At 43.2% G+C, this 19404-nt stretch overlaps 1 protein-coding gene across 2 annotated transcripts in view; it reads right to left on the bottom strand.

Annotated features, from left to right (window-relative positions):
• The window catches only part of trpm7 (transient receptor potential cation channel, subfamily M, member 7), a 146499-nt gene that overhangs the window by 107835 nt on the left and 19260 nt on the right, over positions 1 to 19404 (bottom strand). The gene's annotated exons all lie outside the window — the stretch shown is intronic.

Raw genomic sequence — 19404 nt, 5'->3', positions numbered from 1 at the left:
ATGAAATCCCGTCTTCGCACTGAGGACACCATCCAACGTGTTGTGTGGCACTACCACCGTGCTAAATGGGATAGATTCCGAACAGATCTAGCAGCTCAAAACTGGGCATCCATGAAGCGCTGTGGGCCATCAGCAGCAGCAGAATTGTATTCCAGCACAATCTGTAACCTCATGGCCCGGCATATTCCTCACTCTACCATTACCAACAAGCCAGGGGATCAACCCTGGTTCAATGAGGAGTGTAGAAGAGCATGCCAGGAGCAGCACCAGGCGTACCTAAAAATGAGGTGCCAACCTGGTGAAGCTACAACTCAGGACTACATGCATGCTAAACAGCGGAAGCAACATGCTATAGACAGAGCTAAGCGATTCCATAACCAACGGATCAGATCAAAGCTCTGCAGTCCTGCCACATCCAGTCGTGAATGGTGGTGGACAATTAAACAACTAACGGGAGGAGGAGGCTCTGCAAACATCCCCATTCTCAATGATGGCGGAGTCCAGCACGTGAGTGCAAAAGACAAGGCTGAAGCGTTTGCAACCATCTTCAGCCAGAAGTGCCGAGTGGATAATCCATCTCAGCCTCCTCCCGATATCCCCACCATCACGGAAGCCAGTCTTCGGCCAATTCGATTCACTCCACGAGATATCAAGAAACAGCTGAGTGCACTGGATACAGCAAAGGCTATGGGCCCCGACAACATCCCAGCTGTAGTGCTGAAGACTTGTGCTCCAGAACTAGCTGCGCCTCTAGCCAAGCTGTTCCAGTACAGCTACCACACTGGCATCCACCCGACAATGTGGAAAATTGCCCAGGTATGTCCTGTCCACAAAAAGCAGGACAAATCCAATCCGGCCAATTACCGCCCCATCAGTCTACTCTCAATCATCAGCAAAGTGATGGAAGGTGTCGTCGACAGTGCTATCAAGCGGCACTTACTCACCAATAACCTGCTCACCGATGCTCAGTTTGGGTTCCGCCAGGACCACTCGGCTCCAGACCTCATTACAGCCTTGGTCCAAACATGGACAAAAGAGCTGAATTCCAGAGGTGAGGTGAGAGTGACTGCCCTTGACATCAAGGCAGCATTTGACTGAGTGTGGCACCAAGGAGCCCTAGTAAAATTGAAGTCAATGGGAATCAGGGGGAAAACTCTCCAGTGGCTGGAGTCATACCTCGCACAAAGGAAGATGGTAGTGGTTATTGGAGGCCAATCATCTCAGCCCCTGGGCATTGCTGCAGGAGTTCCTCAGGGCAGTGTCCTTGGCCCAACCATCTTCAGCTGCTTCATCAATGACCTTCCCTCCATCATAAGGTCAGAAATGGGGATGTTCGCTGATGACTGCACAGTGTTCAGTTCCATTCGCAACCCCTCAGATAATGAAGCAGTCCGAGCCTGCATGCAGCAAGACCTGGACAATATCCAGGCTTGAGCTGATAAGTGGCAAGTAACATTCGTGCCAGATAAGTGCCAGGCAATGACCATCTCCAACAAGAGAGAGTCTAACCACCTCCCCTTGACATTCAACGGCATTACCATTGCCGAATCCCCCACCATCAACATCCTGGGGGTCACCATTGACCAGAAACTTAACTGGACCAGCCATATAAATACTGTGGCTACGAGAGCAGGTCAGAGGCTGGGTATGAGAGCAGGTCAGAGGCTGGGTATTCTGCGGCGAGTGACTCACCTCCTGACTCCCCAAAGCCTTTCCACCATCTACAAGGCACAAGTCAGGAGTGTGATGGAATACTCTCCACTTGCCTGGATGAGTGCAGCTCCAACAACACTCAAGAAGCTCGACACCATCCAAGATAAAGCAGCCCGCTTGATTGGCACCCCATCCACCACCCAAAACATTCACTCCCTTCACCACCGGCGCACCGTGGCTGCAGTGTGCACCATCCACAGGATGCACTGCAGCAACTCGCCAAGGCTTCTTCGACAGCACCTCCCAAACCCGCGACCTCTACCACCTAGAAGGACAAGGGCAGCAGGCGCATGGGAACAACACCACCTGCACGTTCCCCTCCAAGTCACACACCATCCCGACTTGGAAATATATCGCCGTTCCTTCATTGTCGCTGGGTCAAAATCCTGGAACTCCCTTCCTAACAGCACTGTGGGAGAACCGTCACCACACGGACTGCAGCGGTTCAAGAAGGCGGCTCACCACCACCTTCTCGAGGGCAATTAGGGATGGGCAATAAATGCCGGCCTTGCCAGCGACGCCCACATCCCGTGAACGAATAAAAAAATATATATATGTCTCCTCTTTGGATCTAATACTATCCCTAATTTCCTTTGTAAGCCACGGTTGAGCCACCTTTCCTGTTTTATTTTTGTGCCAGACAGGAATGAATAATTGTTGTAATTCCTGCACACATTCTTTAAATATTAGCCATTGCCTATCCACCGTCATCTCTTTTAGTAAAGTTCCCCAATCTATCATAGCCAACTCACACCTCATACTTTCATAATTTCCTTTATTTAGATTCAGGACCCTAGTTTCGGATTCAACTACTTCACTCTCCATCTTAATGAGGAATTCTATCATGTTATGGTCGCACTTCCCTAAAGGACCCCGCACAATAAGATTGTTAATTAATCCTCTCTCATTGCACAATACCCAGTCTAGGATCGCCTGTTCTCGAGTTGGTTCCTCAACATATTGGTCTAGAAAACCATCACGTACACATTCCAGGAATTCCTCCTGCACAGTATTATTGCTAATTTGGTTTGACCAATCTATATGTAGATTAAAGTCACCCATGATTATAGTTGTACCCTTCTTGCATGCGTCTCTAATTTCCTGTTTAATGCCCTCCACTACTGTTTGGGGGCCTATAGACAACCCCCACCAATGTTTTCTGCCCCTTGGTTCTATAGAAATGCAAGTTGTTGGTGGGGCTGTTTCAATATACAATGCCAGTGCACCACTGAACCAAATCTCAACTTCTTTACAAAAGGACTGCAATGTTTAGATCAGGTATTTATCAAAATTCCACAGAATTTACATCATTAGGTATATGATCACGTATCGATTCAAAAAAAATTATAACAGCGTTGTTTTTCAAAGGAAATTTGAATTGAACTTTAATCTAGAGTGGATAGAATGGAAAATAACGTACTTGGGGAAAATATCCACCATTCATTTTTAATAAGTAATGTCTGTCATTACTCAGATTCTAAATAATAATAAAGACAGTGCCAACCAGTTTTTCTTCTTTTCAAGGGCAGGCAACCTGTACCAAGGCCTTTGTCATTGGTGCTCTGAATCAACAGGAATAACTGTCCTTGTGGAGATGCGCACGATATCATCCCATAGCAATGTAGGTGCAACCGGAAACTCTGAAGGTATTTCTCACCTTTTCTAATCATCCTGAGCCACATATGAAGTGCAAACTGCTCAGATGGAATACACTACCAGGGTTACTGGCTGAGGCAGAAACTATGTCAACGTTCAAGACTAGATTGGATAGGTGGATGAAGGAAGAAAGGGAAAAAGTAAAAGGGGAACACGGTGGGTAAATGTGATTAGAACTATTTGCTCGAGTGGAAGGCAAAAGTCGACAGAGACTGGTTGGGCCAAGTAGCCTGTTTCTGTGTTGTAACTTCCATGTATCTATATATTTCTATGAAGTTGATCATCTATGTGAAAGCCTTAAATTTGAGTCTGATGCGCAGTATTTTGGGTAACAATAAATATTGAAAAGAAACAAAAGCAGTAATCTCAGCTCGTGAAGGAAAACTGGCCAGTGAGTCCATTCCTGTATGCCTATTACCTTTAACTTGCATTTCGAAGGATGTCAAAAATGGCACTGATGACGGAAGACTACATAAATGTATTATGCCGCTGAAGCACAGCAGACAAATCATACCTTACGCAACAGGTAAAATTATTTCTCCATCTTAATATAAACAAATCCACGTGGACATCAGCTCTACCCCTCCATCTCTTGACCCTTCCACTGCCTCTGTGTTGTCAGATTGCTTTCCAACATCCAGTCTTCAATAAGCCACAATTTCCTCCAGCTAAATGTTGGGAAGAACAAAACCATCATCTTTGGCCCCTGCCACAGACTCCCTAACCTTGCCATCGGTGTGTCTTCGGCTGAACCAAACTGTTGACAACCTTGACACCCTAATCTACCCATGCTGAGCTTCTGACCCCCATATCCTTTCCATCACATAGACCATCGACTTCCACCATCTAACAATTACCCATCTCTGCCCCGCCTCAGCTGCTAAAACTCTTATCCATGCCTTTGTCACCTCCAGACTCAACTATTCCAATGCTTTCCTGGCCAGCTTCCCATAACACCAGTCTCCATAAAGCTCTGCGGCCTGTAACCTATTCTGCACCAAGTTCTGCTTACTCATCACCCCTGTCTTCGCTGACCTACATTGTCTCCCAGTCCACCAACACCTCTAATTTAAAATTCTCATCCCTGTGTTTAAATCTCTTCATTGAGTCAGCCCTCCCTACCTCTAATTTCCTCCCCTATAACACTGTGTGCCCGTCCCCCCCAAACTCTCCATTCCTCTGACTCTGGCTTCTCATGCATCCGCCCGCACTTTACCCATCATTGGCGGCTGCGTCTTCGTCTTCAGCCACCTAGGCCCCAGGATCTGAAATCCCCTGCCTAAATCTCTCTACCTCTCCATCTCCCTCTTAAAATCCAACACTTTGACCAAACTTTTAGTCACTCCTAATATCTCCTCCTTTGGCTGAGCATCATATTTTTGGTCATACCACCTATGTTAAAGGAGCTATATAAATGCAAGTTGTGATTGTTCTGAAACATGCTCCATCCTGTGGGCTGTGGGTTCATGCCAGTGATTCTCCACACAGTAGGTTTTTAATGTCAGCAGCATAGGTGGGGATGCATCATCCCGAGACTAGAAGCTTCCAATTGAGAGGAAGTGAACTTGAACACACTTGAAAGAAATGCATACAAGTAACTTTGGGTTATGGTTGAACCTTCCCCACAGCATTAGCCTTCAAGGATGTTGGTTTTGATCATCATAAATACACAAAGTTCTCTCTCTCTCGTCTTCCTGACATTCAACTGGAGGGAGACTGGCTCATTCATGATTTAACGTTCGACAGGCAGTCTGACAACACAGATGTTGTCATGGGATGGTATATCAATAGAGCTGGGTGTTGCCAGCAATATGTAAACTGACCCTATTACCCTGGCTATCGCCATCGAGGGGCAACACAAAGGACAGAATCTTGAGGTAAAAGAGAATTGACTGTGTGGGGACAGGAGCACACTGGTGCAGACACACTAATTGCATTGGACAGGTATGAGTGGAACTATAAAAGGACAATCCAGTGGAGGTGGACAACAAAGACGACTGTGGAGGAAGACGCAGTGATCAATAGTGTCAAACAACACAAAAAGGTCAAGGAAGGATAGTGCACCAGAATCACAAAGGATGTTTTGGTGACTTTGATGAGGCAAGGTGATTGATTGTCCAGTGGTTGGTTACAGAAGAGATCATGGGAACAGAGGTGGATCCCTCAGAGGGTGAGAAGTTGTTAGAACTAGGGGATGGGGAGGCGAAAAAGAGGACGCAGCTACAGAAGAAGTTCATATACTCCATGCACTCAGCATTGGAGAGGGGGGTAAAGAGGACAGCTTGTCATTGAAAAGAAGACTGGGATTGTCCCTGCCCCACAGGATGTTTTTGGAATGATACGTTGTGTTAGCTATGAAATAGCATATAACCAGCACGCATTATTAGTTTACTTTCTTTAAAGCAATACAGATGCAGCATGAAATGCACAGAATCAATGCGAGAAAACACACATCAAGTCCGTAAAATCTTCGATATCTTACCTGCCACCTGGATATTAAAATAACAGCTTTTCGCTTACCAAAATTGCAACTTAAATTTAACCACAGGTAATCAAATTCTAGAAAATAAAATGCATCTTCGGTACTAACGAAAAGGTAATCAATGGGGTGGGGAAGAACTGCAAAAGGCTATTAAAGGTTAGTTGGAACAGAGAAAGAAACAACCAATGATCAGAGACGAAGAGAAATATGGTGATAAAAACCACAACTAGACAACTTGTTTTATATTTCAGCTGAACGGTTAAAAAGTAACTTGTCTCAAGGAAGTCGATGACAACAATTAGCCAAGCATGCCCGTCCATATCCCACACCATTCCACAGCTGAACTCCTTGACAAGTGCAGGAAAATAAATAAGTGATTCTAAACATTTGTTCTACTTTAAAAGCTGAAAAATGTGTTGGTACTTAAGAGTTGAATCTGCAATTGAAGCTGAAGAAATATGTGCTGTTTCCCTGTGGTTTATAATTTCCTGAAATTGTTCAGAACCTACTCATAGCTTAGATTATGCATCTCTACTAGGCCGTGTACCCTAACCACCAATCTAGCAATGCAAAAACATATTCAAATCTGAAATTGAGAAACCAGGGGTGGCAGGAGATGTTTCTAGGTGGCACAATGGTACAACACTATCAAAGAGTACAAGAGTACTGAAGTAACCGTGGGAGTTCTGTCGAGGCATAAGAATGCCAGATGTAACAACAGCCATCAAATGGCTATATGCAATTTAAATACAGAACAAAGTGGATGAGACTCACTAGAAACTATAGCTGCGTTCAGTGATGGTGTGGTTGACATACCTAAAGCCAGCCCACTGCAGACTTTAACGAACTTCAGAGTTTTTAAATATGTAACCTCTGGTCCCTCTCCCGAGCCCCATGTCTTTCCTCCCTTATGTATGTCCTCACACGGTGGATCGGGACAATTTAATTTCCCCAAGATCCTATCAGAATAACACTCACCAACTTCAGACTCATATGAATTACACCTGCCAACTGTGACTAGTCTGGTGACTAATCTCCCCGCAACAGTCCACTAAGTCCTTTATGGCAATTCATGCTGGGGTTAAAATTCAACCAGTCAATCTCTAGTAGCTCAAAGTAGTCATTCTACATGCGAATGCCAACCACAAATGTTGGCAGATCATTCGGCCATAGGTACAATCACAGCTAGGCCTGTTCTCACCCAACATCCACATTTCAAGCAGGGATTCCTGGATCCCCTCACAATAGGGATAACTGGCAGATTTCCTTAAGAGTCTAAGAATGTTGGTGGCAATTGTGGCACCCTCAATTACACAAGCTGAGATGACCTGATTCAGCACAGACCATAGAACTTCTTGTGCATAGCTCAAGACCACGCCAGACAGTATTTTTAGTAATACCTGAACCAAATGGACAAGAATTTTATCAAACTGCTATTTAATACTTTACTCACATCCTCCGTTCTACCACTCAGCTCCTGTCCTCTGGACCTCTATCCACTTCCCTTTGCCTGGTCATCTCTCTCCTTACTTTCAAAATCTTCCTTTTGAACCGTGCCTTCAGTTTCCCACCCTAGCCCTTTCATTTCTCTCTCCTTTTCCCATGTTCAGTTTCCAACATGCCCCTAACTTTTTTGTAAAGCACTCAGATACAACTGCGCAAAAGCAATCCTATTAAGTGCAAGTTGCTGCTGACTAACAAAATCACATTCCTGACTGTTATATAGACAGGTCTATTCACTGTATAATAGCATATTTAACCTCCATTTCACAGCCAAGCAATCCTCCCAACATTAAGCTTTCAATACCATTTGATATTTCAGCAGCAAGCACAGACCATTCTATGGGCAAAATCTGAAGTTTCAAGAAGAATAAATGAAGTTATTCTCCTGATGGGGGCACCCCTTTACATGCTTATTAAAAACCTTTTAGTCAGGTCAACATTTCACTTAAAGCATTCCTTAAAAGAAAACTCATAACTGAATCAAAGAAACTAGAACTGCAATCTGGAGAATTTGTCTTCATTTGGTCACAAAAAAAGCACAAGCAAGTGAAACCAGGGTTTGTAAAAATGATTTAAAATGTGAAATAAAAAGTGGCAGTAGCAAAAACACAACCAGTTGACAATATGTTGTTAGCAACATGCTGTTGATCTGGGAATAGTCTGCTGTTAGCCCCAGTGAAGTGGGCCCCTTCAAACAACTTGCTGAAAGCACTTGCATACCAATCTTGCCTTCCAAACTTCATAATCCTTTCACAAACTATTGCGCAAAAAGACGATAAGGAAGGTGGAAACTTCACATTTTGAAGAACTGCAAGAGTTTTTTTTGGCTTAGCTAAAAGCCAGTTTTATTGATATTTTCAATTAAAAGCAGAAATCCAATATAACTCACTGCTGGGAAATATAGCAGAATCCCACTACATGCAGTGGTTCCCTACAGAGAAAAGACCTGACCATAACTGGATCTGCATACAGCAAAAACGCACCTATGTTAGAGTTTAAAAGTAATAAAGAAATCAGTAAAGATTTTAACAAGCATCTCCTGACAGCATTGGGTGCTCAATCCTTTGGTTGCCCCATGTTAGAACTCTCTTCATAGTTCCATCCAACAGTTTGTCAAATCACATCACTCACTTAAACGCTCTATTGGTATTACTAGAAATGCAACCATAGCTCAGATTTGAATACATAAAGCAGCTTCAAAGCAGATAAAACTGAGGCTTCTTGCTTTAAAATATACATTTACAGGACAACTAGAGGGCTTTAATATTAAATGTTACAATTTGCACAATCATAGAAGTAGAATCATAGAAGTTACAACATGGAAACAGGCCCTTCGGCCCAACATGTCCATGTCGCCCAGTTTATTCCACTAAGCTAGTCCCAATTTCCTGCACTTGGCCCATATCCCTCTATACCCATCTTACCCATGTAACTGTCCGCGACCTCTACCACCGAGAAGGACAAAAGCAGCAGGCACATGGGAACAACACCACCTGCACGTTCCCCTCCAAGTCACACACCATCCCGACAACAAGGGTCCTAGAAAGGCAGATCCTCGCCATTCGAGCAGTTAGCTTTCAGTCCATTACTTCAAGGTTTATTTACACAATATTCCACAGGATTCATTCCTGCTGCCTGCTATACAAATAGTTACAAAAACAAATTACTGATATTTCCATCAGCCTGTTAGTGAAACAACATCAGGGCATTAACTGAACAATGCAGTTCAGCCACAATCAGTAGAGTTCAACAACTGAGCAAAAATGCTGTTATGCATGGTATTGGTGTATTTTTGAATCAATCTCTGCAGGTTTCAGTAACCTGAATGCTTTGCAAAGCTTGATAAGCCATTTTTGAGGGATTATTGTAATAAAAGTGCAATGTTTTGAACACATTTCTGGCGCATTACCATGGGACATAGTGAGCTCAACTTTTTAAAAAAATTCATTCATGGTATGTGGGCGTCGCTGGCGAGGCCAGCATTTATTGCCCATCCTTAATTGCCCTCGAGTAGGTGGTGGTGAGCCGCCTTCTTGAACCGCTGCAGTCCGTGTGGTAAAGGTTCTCCCACAGTGCTGTTAGAAAGGGAGTTCCAGGATTTTGACCCAGCGACGATGAAGGAACGGCGATATATTTCCAAGTCGGGATGGTGTGTGACTTGGAGGGGAACGTGCAGGTGGTGTTGTTCCCATGTGCCTGCTGCTTTTGTCCTTCTCGGTGGTAGAGGTCGCGGGTTTGGGAGGTGCTGTCGAAGAAGCCTTGGCGAGTTGCTGCAGTGCATCCTGTGGATGGTACACACTGCAGCCACTGTGCGCCGGTGGTGAAGGGAGTGAATGTTTAGGGTGGTGGATGGGGTGCCAATCAAGCGGGCTGCTTTGTCCTGGATGGTGTCGAGCTTCTTGAATGTTGTTGGAGCTGCACTCATCCAGGCAAGTGGAGAGTATTCCATCACACTCCTGACTTGTGCCTTGTAGATGGTGGAAAGGCTTTGGGGAGTCAGGAGGTGAGTCACTCGCCGCAGAATACCCAGCCTCTGGCCTGCTCTTGTGGCCACAGTATTTATTTGGCTGGTCCAGTTAAGTTTCTGGTCAATGGTGACCCCCAGGATGTTGATGGTGGGGGATTCGGCGATGGTAATGCCGTTGAATGTCAAGGGGAGGTGGTTAGACTCTCTCTTGTTAGAGATGGTCATTGCCTGGCACTTTTCTGGTGTGAATGTTACTTGCCACTTATGAGCCCAAGCTTGGATGTTGTCCAGGTCTTGCTGCATGCAGGTTCGGACTGCTTCGTTATCTGAGGGGTTGCAAATGGAACTGAACACTGTGCAATCATCAGCGAACATCCCCATTTCTGACCTTATAATGGAGGGAAGGTCATTGATGAAGCAGCTGAAGATGGTTGGGCCTCGGACACTGCCCTGACGAACTCCTGCAGCAATGTCCTGGGGCTGAGATGATTGGCCTCCAACAACCACTACCATCTTCCTTTGCGCTAGGTATGACTCCAGCCACTGGAGAGTTTTCCCCCTGATTCTCATTGACTTCAATTTTACTAGGGCTCCTTGGAGCCACACTCGGTCAAATGCTGCCTTGATGTCAAGGGCAGTCACTCACCTCACCTCTGGAATTCAGCTCTTTTGTTTGGACCAAGGCTGTAATGAGGTCAGGAGCCGAATGGTCCTGGCGGAACCCAAACTGAGCATTGGTGAGCAGGTTATTGGTGAGTAAGTGCTGCTTGATAGCTTGGCGACACCTTCCATCACTTTGCTGATGATTGAGAGTGGACTGATGGGGCGGTAATTGGCCGGATTGGATTTGTCCTGCTTTTTGTGGAGAGGACATACCTGGGCAATTTTCCACATTGTCGGGTAGATGCCAGTGTTGTAGCTGTACTGGAACAACTGATGGCTCGGTGTGGTAAATGCATCATTCGCAACAACAACTTGCATTTATAGAGCAATTTAATGTAGAAGAATGCCCACAGCACTTCACAAACATAATCAGACAAAAATCGACACCAAGCCGTATAGGCTGACAAGGCTCCAGCTTTGATCCATGGTCTGTTCTGAGTTAAGCCAGTGGTCCTCTTTCCCAGCCTGAGTGTCCTTGGGTTAGGAAAGAAATATCAACACGATTCTCACTCTTGATAGCTGTGCAGTGACTTCTGCTCGAAGTGCATTTGTCTCGCTTATTAGTTTTCAAACTGTACTCCCAAACCCGGGGTTGTGGGGTGTGAGGCTGCAAGATCAAATTTCTGCCTGACTGATCAGATTTCTGTATCTATTGGCTTACTGGATTATTTCTTTTGCTATACACTAAGATTTTCTGCAATGATTGCATGGTTTTCCTCCGCTTACCTGGCATTCTCTTTTGGAAATTAATACAAGAGCTCCTGGAGTACGTCAATATTTATAGGCGATCCTCACAGGAACTGAAGTAGACACCAGATGAAGACCAAATAATGGCTTGACTATGATATCTCACCGATTCCCGTTCACCCATCATCCCTCTGCTCGCTCCTGGTCCGGGAATGCCTCGATTTTAAAATTCTCATCCTTGTTTTCAAATCCCCCCATGATCTCGCCCCTCCCTATCTCTGTAATCTCCTCCAGCCCTACAACCCTTCAAGATCTCTGCACTCCTCCAATTCTTGTCTCTTGCACATCCCCGATTTTAATTGCGCCACTATTGGCGGCCATGCCTTCAGCTACCTAGGTCCTAAGCCTAGGGAATTCCCTCCCTAAACCTCTCCGTCTCTCTACCTCTTTCTCCTCCTTTAAGACCCTCCTTAAAACCTATCTCTTTGGCCAAACTTTTGGTCACCTGTCCTAATATCTCCTTATGCGACTTGGTGTCAAATTTTGTTTGATAATCGCTGTGAATCGCCTTGGGACGTTTTACTACGCTAAAGGCGCTACATAAATGCACGTTGTTGTTGTTAAATAGCCTGCTGACATTTATTATCCAGCTCACCCACACAAAGAACGACCAATTTGGGCAAGGTACCAGCATGCACTCTTAATTGGATCACCTGTAATGAATTAGTGGCGCACTCCTCTTGCTCACGCCCAGTGCCACTCTATAGGTCCAGATTCAAAATAGTCCAGAATGCCACCAGCACTCATAGGCTAACACCCTAATACAAGTCACTGCCTTCGGAAGAGGAAAAGTAAGGCAAGGCAAGAAAATTAAACAGGAAAATAAAGGCAAAAAGTAAAGTGAAGTGTAGATTATTAGATAATAATCATTCCTAATCAGCATCCTAATACCACCATTGGGGCAAACAAAATTAGCACCATCCACATCCATAGCTAAACCCAACTAGTTCATTGCATATCGTTCATTAACACAAGCAGGAGTGTCACATGGCCCAGTGGTTTCTCAGACACAGATGCATGGAAAAGAGACCCACCCAGTGTAGCTATCCTGGGGTTTCCAGCAGCTGATGGGGCAAGTTCCTAAAAAGAGAAACAGGATAGGAAACTGGATGAAGATCTGAAGAACAAAGAGGGGAATGGAGTAAAGTTTGAGAGCAGTTATTAGTGAGAGAGCGAAGGAAGAGAGGAAGGGGAGGAAGAAAAAGAAAGCGTTTGGCAATTATCCAGGACTAAAAAATGTAGCAAATCCACATCACAAATAACCTGGCCAAAGCTGAAGAAAATATCACTATCTGCCTGGAGATGAAACATTAACCTTTGTCTTTCAGCTGTTGATTGACCTACTGTATGCTTCTAGCATTTTCCAATTTATTTATTTTCACACAAGTCAGAATCCCACGACACTATCTTCTGCCCTGGTAGATAAACTCAGCAATTGGCAACAAATGTGGCTCAGCTTTCTCTAAAGAACCACTTGGATCTGGATGTACAACTTGAAATCTTGGTTCAATTTGACAGCACTCTCACTTGAGACTGAAAGCTGACACTTCAGTGCAGCACTGAGGGAGTGCTGCATTGTTGGATGAGATGTTAAACCGAGGTCCTGTTCACCTGTTCAGATGGATGAGCTTAATCAACCAAACTAAGCTGCATCTACAGAAATAGAAATAACGGCCGGTCTAGCATTTCTGCTGGCTATCCTCAAAAAGAACACAATTTGTTCCCATGATACGTGATGAGCCATTTTCATCTGCTGTCTTTTCACTGCTGAATTTGGTGTGTAATGTGTTCTCTAATATATTATTTATTAAATACCAGCTTTAGAGACACTCTGTACATAAATTCTGTAAAATCCGGTGAAGTATAAATCGTTCATGCCGTTTTTCAGTCGCCTACAGTGGTGCAACACAAACTACCACAACGTAGTTTGAAGTTTCTTCTAAAATTTGGAAAAATAGGGCTGTTTTTCCAAATATTGCAAAAACACATAACCTCTCTGAAAATTCAAATCTTTTTTCCTACTGAAATGTCACCCAATCTTGTTCTGTGAGTGAGACTCAATTCCGTCTGCTGGTCACAGTTTAAGTGTTTATGGACACCCTTCATTTAGTGCTTTATCACTTACAACAGAGCTACGGCAAACAATTGCTCCAATTATAGTACATTGTTGTACATCAGCTATTTGAAAGTGCAATTACTGCCTAACTCTGACGCAGAGTACAATATATCACCATTAAAAATGTAGTCTCTGCTGTGAGGGACGGACAGGAGATGAATTGACATTGAACCTTCCACAATACGTTCACCAGTGGATGTAGCATATTTGGATTTTCAAAAGGCATTCGGTAAGATGCCACACAAAAGATTGTTACACAAGATAAGGGCTCATGGGATTGGGGGTAATATATTAGCATGGGTAGAGGTTTGGTTAACAGACAGAAAACAGAGAGTAGGAATAAACAGGTCATTTTCAGATTGGCAGGCTGTAACTAGTGGGGTGTCGCAAGGATCAGTACTTGGGCCTCAGTTATTGACAATCTATATTAACGACTTAGATGAAGGGACCGAGTGTAATGTATCCAAATTTGCTGACGATACAAAGCTAGGTGGGAAAGTAAGCTGTGAAGAGGACGCAAGAGGCATCAAAGGGAAGTAGACAGGCTAAGTGAGTGGGCAAGAAAGTGGTAAATGAAGTATAAAGTAGGAAAATGTTAAGTTATTCACTTTGGTAGGAAGAATAGAAAAACAGAATATTATTTAAATAGTGAGAAACTATTAAATGTTAGTGTTCAGAGAGATTTGGGTGTCCTTGTACATGAAAAACAGAAAGTTAACATGCAGGTACAGCAAGCAATTAGGAAAGCAAATGGTATGTTGGCCTTTATTGCAAGGGGGTTGGAGTACAAGAGTAAGGAAGTCTTGCTACAATTGCACAGGGCTTTGGTGAGACCACATCTGGAGTACTGTGTCCAGTTTTGGTCTCCTTATCTAAGGAAGGATATACTTGCCTCAGAGAATGTGTAACGAAGGTTCACTCGATTGATTCCTGGGAAGAGAGGATTGTCCTATGAAGAGAGATTGAATAAGATGGGCCTATATTCTCTGCAGTTTAGAAGAATGAGAGGTGATCTCATTGAAATGATTAACATTCTTAGAGGGCGTGACTGGGCAGATGCTGAGAGGCTGTTTCCCCGGCTGGAGAGTCTAGAACAAGGGGGCATAGTCTCAGGATAAGGGGTCGGCCATTTAGGACTGAGATGAGAAGGAATTTCTTCACACAGAGGGTTGTGAATCCTTGGAATTCTCTACCCCAGAGGGCTGTGGATGCTGAGTACATTCAAGGCCGAGATCGAAAGATTTTTGGACTCTAAGGGAATCAAGGGATATGGGGATAGGGCGGGGAAGTGGAATTGAGGTTGAAGATCAGTCATGATCTGATTGAATGGTGGAACAGGTTCGAGGGGCCATATGGCCTACTCCTGCTCCGATTTCTCATATGCCACACTAGAGGCTGTTACACAAGATAAGGGCTCATGGGATTGAGGGTAATATACTAGCATGGATTGAGGATTGGTTAACGGACAGAAAACAGAGAGTAGGATTAAATGGGTTATTTTCGGATTGGCAGGTTGTAACTAGTGGGGTGCTGCAAGAATTAGTGCTTGTGCCTCCGCTGTTACAATATATATCAATGACTTAGATGAGGGGATCGAGTGTAATGTATGCAAGTTTGCTGATGGTACAAAGCTAGACGGGAAAGTAAGCTGTGGGGAGGACGCAAAGAGGCTATAAAGGGATATAGACAGGTTAAGTAAGTGGGCAAGAAGGTGGCAAAAGCAGTATAATGTGGGGAAATGTGAAGTTATCCACTTTGGTAGGAAGAATAGAAAAGCAGATTTTTTTTTTGAAAAAAAGTGAGACACTAAGGAATGTTGGTGTTCAGAGGGATTTGGGTTCTTGTACACGAATCGCAGAAAGTTAACATATAGGTACAGCAAGCGATTAGGAAGGCAAATGGTGTGTTAGCCTTTATTGCAAGGGGGTTGGAGTATAAGAGTAAGGAAGTCTTGCTGCAATTATATAGGGCTCTGGTGAGACCACACCTGGAGTACTGCATATAGTTTTAGTCTCCTTACTTAAGAAAACATATACTTGCCTTAGATGGAATGCAACAAAAGTTCACTAGACTGATTCTTGGGATGAGAGGGTTGTCCTACGAGGAGAGATTCAATAGCATGGGCCTATATTCTCTGGAGATTAAAAGAATGAGAGCTGATCTCATTGAAACGAATGTATTTCTTAGAGGGCTAGACAGGGTAGATGCTTAGAGGCTGTTTCCCCTGACTGGAGAGTCTAGAACTAGGGGTCATAGTCTCAAGATAAGGGGTTGGCCATTTAGGACTCAGATAAGTAAAAATTGCTGCACGCAGAGGGTGGTGAATTGTTGGAATTCTCTACCCCAGAGGACTGTGAATTCTCAGTCATTGAGTACATTCAAGAGCAAGATCGATAGATTTTTGGACACTAAGGGAATCAAGGGATATGGAGATAGGGCGGGGAAATGGAGTTGAGGTAGAAGATCAGCCATGATCTTATTGAATGGCAGAGCCGGCTCCTATTTCTTATGTTCTTAAATTTGATTTATAACTGGATATATATTTTAAGGAAAATTATTCTGCTGTATTTTAATACCATGAACATGTTTGATACAGATATATGAATTTTTCATGACTAACATATTTGGCACGTACCTGCAATAATCTACAGATGTGTTTAAAAACAATTTCTATTTTTAATAATCTAATGCATGTGCAGGAAAGAAATTTTCTACAATTTAGATGCATTGGAATTACAAGAAAACAGGGGATATGGAGAAGGGGAACTAATCCAGAACATCTTACTTGGGGAAAGTGGAAACCATCACAGAGACTAGATAAATAAAATCACATATTCCAGGTCTGGACACCATTTACAATGAACATAGGAACAAAAAAAGACTGAAAATCAACCAAGTAAATTTCTATACAACATAACATAGCACTACTTTTTGTTTAAAAAAGAATAGGCTTTTTAAAATAAGTCCTACCACTACCTTCCACTTTTAACGATTAGGCTGCAAGGTAACATTAACGGGGTGCTAATCAGATGCAATTGTTTATGTAAATTCAGTTTCTTGCAACACATCTTCCTCAAACTTAAAACCCACAACTGCTAACTTTCCCAAATGGGAGCGGATAGGTAATGCCAACATTAGGGAATGGTACATTGTAATATATTATAAAAAGAAAATGATTCAGTCCTATAACTTGTTAAATTATACTTCTTGCACATGACTCCATCAAAACAGGAAGGCTCCTCTTTAAATACCTGTTACGCAGGCAAACTACGATCGCATAGCTATGTTAGATATACAGGAGAATCTCTTCATAATTAAGCATTCGGTATCATAACAAGATGAGGTTCACTGTACTAGGAGCCATTGGAATGACTAACAGTGCTAGGATTTTGGAAACCTTTCATTACAAAGGGAGTTTTCATTTTAACTGTTCATTACCACAGAGTTTAACTGTATTTGATCTTATTCTGCTTAATTTCCCACCTCACTTCATCCTTGAAGTAGAGGGTTGGTTGCCTGTGGGTGTAAAGAATTATACCCAACCACCATCAATGGCACTGAAGGATTAACTATCAAGGGCGTTTCTCCATGCCACAAATTGTCATGAGTTATCTGTCTTCGCCTCCTGTCTCCCCCCAAAGAAAATGGAGTACATTTGCCTACTTTAACAGTGAGTCTTCTTCAAAAGTAATCAATTGGATGTGAATTCTTTTCAGATGTCCTGAGGATGTGGTAAGGTACTATATAAATGCAAGCTCTTTCTCTTTACTCCACAGCTACAAAGCAAAATTCATCTTTAAACCGCCTGATCCAAGTTTGATGAGATACCTAAATGATTCCAGAGGCTAGTTTTCCATCCTGGGCCCTCTAATTAAAAGGCAAGTTCAACTGTTGGAACTGTCATACATTTGGGATTCAGATTAATCCTTCGAGAAGGTTCATCACTACTGTTCATATACATTGCTCTGTATATATTTATCAATTACACTCTAATGAATCACTATGATCTCAGGAAAGTATAACAGGAGGCATATGAAATTATCATGCCATGTCCATTTGAACTGTGGAAAAACACCCAGCAGTCCAATTATAGGCTTTGTATTTCTAAGCTTGGGTTGTGTTTGGAGAGATCATTTTAATCTAAATAACATGAGGGTGAAGTGCTGGTGGTTACAGATCTATCACTGATGGTAATAGGAACATAGGAACAGGAGTAGGCCATTCAGCCCCTCGTGCCTGCTCCACCATTTGATAAGATCATGGCTGATCTGTGATCTAACTCTATATACCCGCCTTTGGCCCATATCCCTTAATACCTTTGATTGCCAAAAAGCTATCTATCTCAGATTTAAATTTAGCAATTGAGCTAGTATCAATTGCCGTTTGCGGAAGAGAGTTCCAAATTTCTACCACCCTTTGTGTGTAGAAATGTTTTCTAATCTCGCTCCTGAAAGGTCTGGCTCTAATTTTTAAGACTGTGTCCCCTACTCCTAGAATCCCCAACCAGCGGAAATAGTTTCTCTCTATCCACCCTATCTGTTCCCCTTAATATCTTATAAACTTCAATCAGATCACCCCTTAACCTTCGAAACTCCAGAGAATACAACCCCAATTTGTGTAATCTCTCCTTGTAACTTAACCCTTGAAGTCCGGGTATCATTCTAGTAAACCCATGCTGCACTCCCTCCAAGGCCAATGTGTCCTTCCGAAGGTGCGGTGCCCAGAACTGCTCTCAGTACTCCAGGTGCGGTCTAACCAGGGATTTGTAATGGTAGAAACAATTTGATGTAATGAATTAGGAGTATTACATAAAAGCATATCAACATAAAAATGGATTGGGTTGAGTGCAATTTTACCGATAATTTATTAGAATTAATGTCAAATCTATGCCTAGTAGCAACATCGTAAATGGAAACCTTACCAGGAACACCAGTGTAGACAAGAAAGACAGACTCATTGAAAGAAAATGTTACCGGGCACAAACATATACTAACAAGATTAAGCTCAATGTTCAATGTTAATGTTTTAACAAACCTGCATTATCATCCAGATTCTTACAATATGCCCCAATTAATAACTAGCCTCCTACAGAAATTAATGTTGACAAACTAGAGCTTTACAGAAAACTAACTAAATATATTAGCATGAAGAGGATTGGTTAACGGACAGAAAACAGAGAGTAGGAGTTAACAAGTCATTTTCACGTCGGCAGGCTGTAACTAGTGGGGGCCGCAAGGATCAGTGCTTGGGCCTCAGCTATTTACAATCTATATTAAATGACTTAAATGAAAGGACCGAGTGTAATGTATCCAAGTTTGCTGACGATACAAAGCTAGGTGGGAAAGTAAGCTGTGAGGAGGACACAAAGTCTGCAAAGGGATACAGACAAGTGAGTGGGTAAGAAGGTGGCAGGTGGGTAAGAAGGTGGCAGATGGAGTATAATATGTAGAAATGTGAGGTTATTCACCTAGGTAGGAAGAATAGAAAAACAGTAGTTTTTAAATGGTGAGCAACTATTAAATGTTGGCGTTCAGAGATATTTGGGTGTCCTCGTACAAGAAACATAAAATTGGCATGTAGGTAAAGCAAGCAATTAGGAAGGCAAATGGCATGTTGGCCTTTATTGCAAGGGGGTTGGAGTACAAGAGTAAGGAAGTCTTACTACAATTGTACAGGGCTTTGGTAAGACCATACCTGAAGAGCTGTGTACAGTTTTGGTCTCCTTATCTAAGGAAGGATATACTGGCCTTAGAGGTGGTACAACGAAGGCTCACTAGATTGATTCCTGGGACGAGAGGGTTGTCCTATGAGGGGAGATTGAGTAGAATGGGTCTATACTCTCTGGAGTTTAGAAGAATGAGAGGTAATCTCATTGAAACATATAAGATTCTGGGGGGGGGGTGGTGCCAGGGTAGATGCTGAGAGGTTGTTTCCCCTGGCTGGAGAGTCTAGAACAAGGGGGTATAGTCGCAAGATAAGGGGTCAGCCATTTAAGACTGAGATGAGGTGGAATTTCTTCACTCAGAGGGTTGTGAATCTTTGGAATTCTCTACCCCA

Source organism: Heptranchias perlo, chromosome 34 (assembly GCF_035084215.1).
Source record: "Heptranchias perlo isolate sHepPer1 chromosome 34, sHepPer1.hap1, whole genome shotgun sequence".
Lineage (NCBI taxonomy): Eukaryota > Metazoa > Chordata > Chondrichthyes > Hexanchiformes > Hexanchidae > Heptranchias > Heptranchias perlo.
Note: the sequence above shows the minus strand (reverse complement) of the source record. Positions and strands in the feature narration are given on the sequence as shown.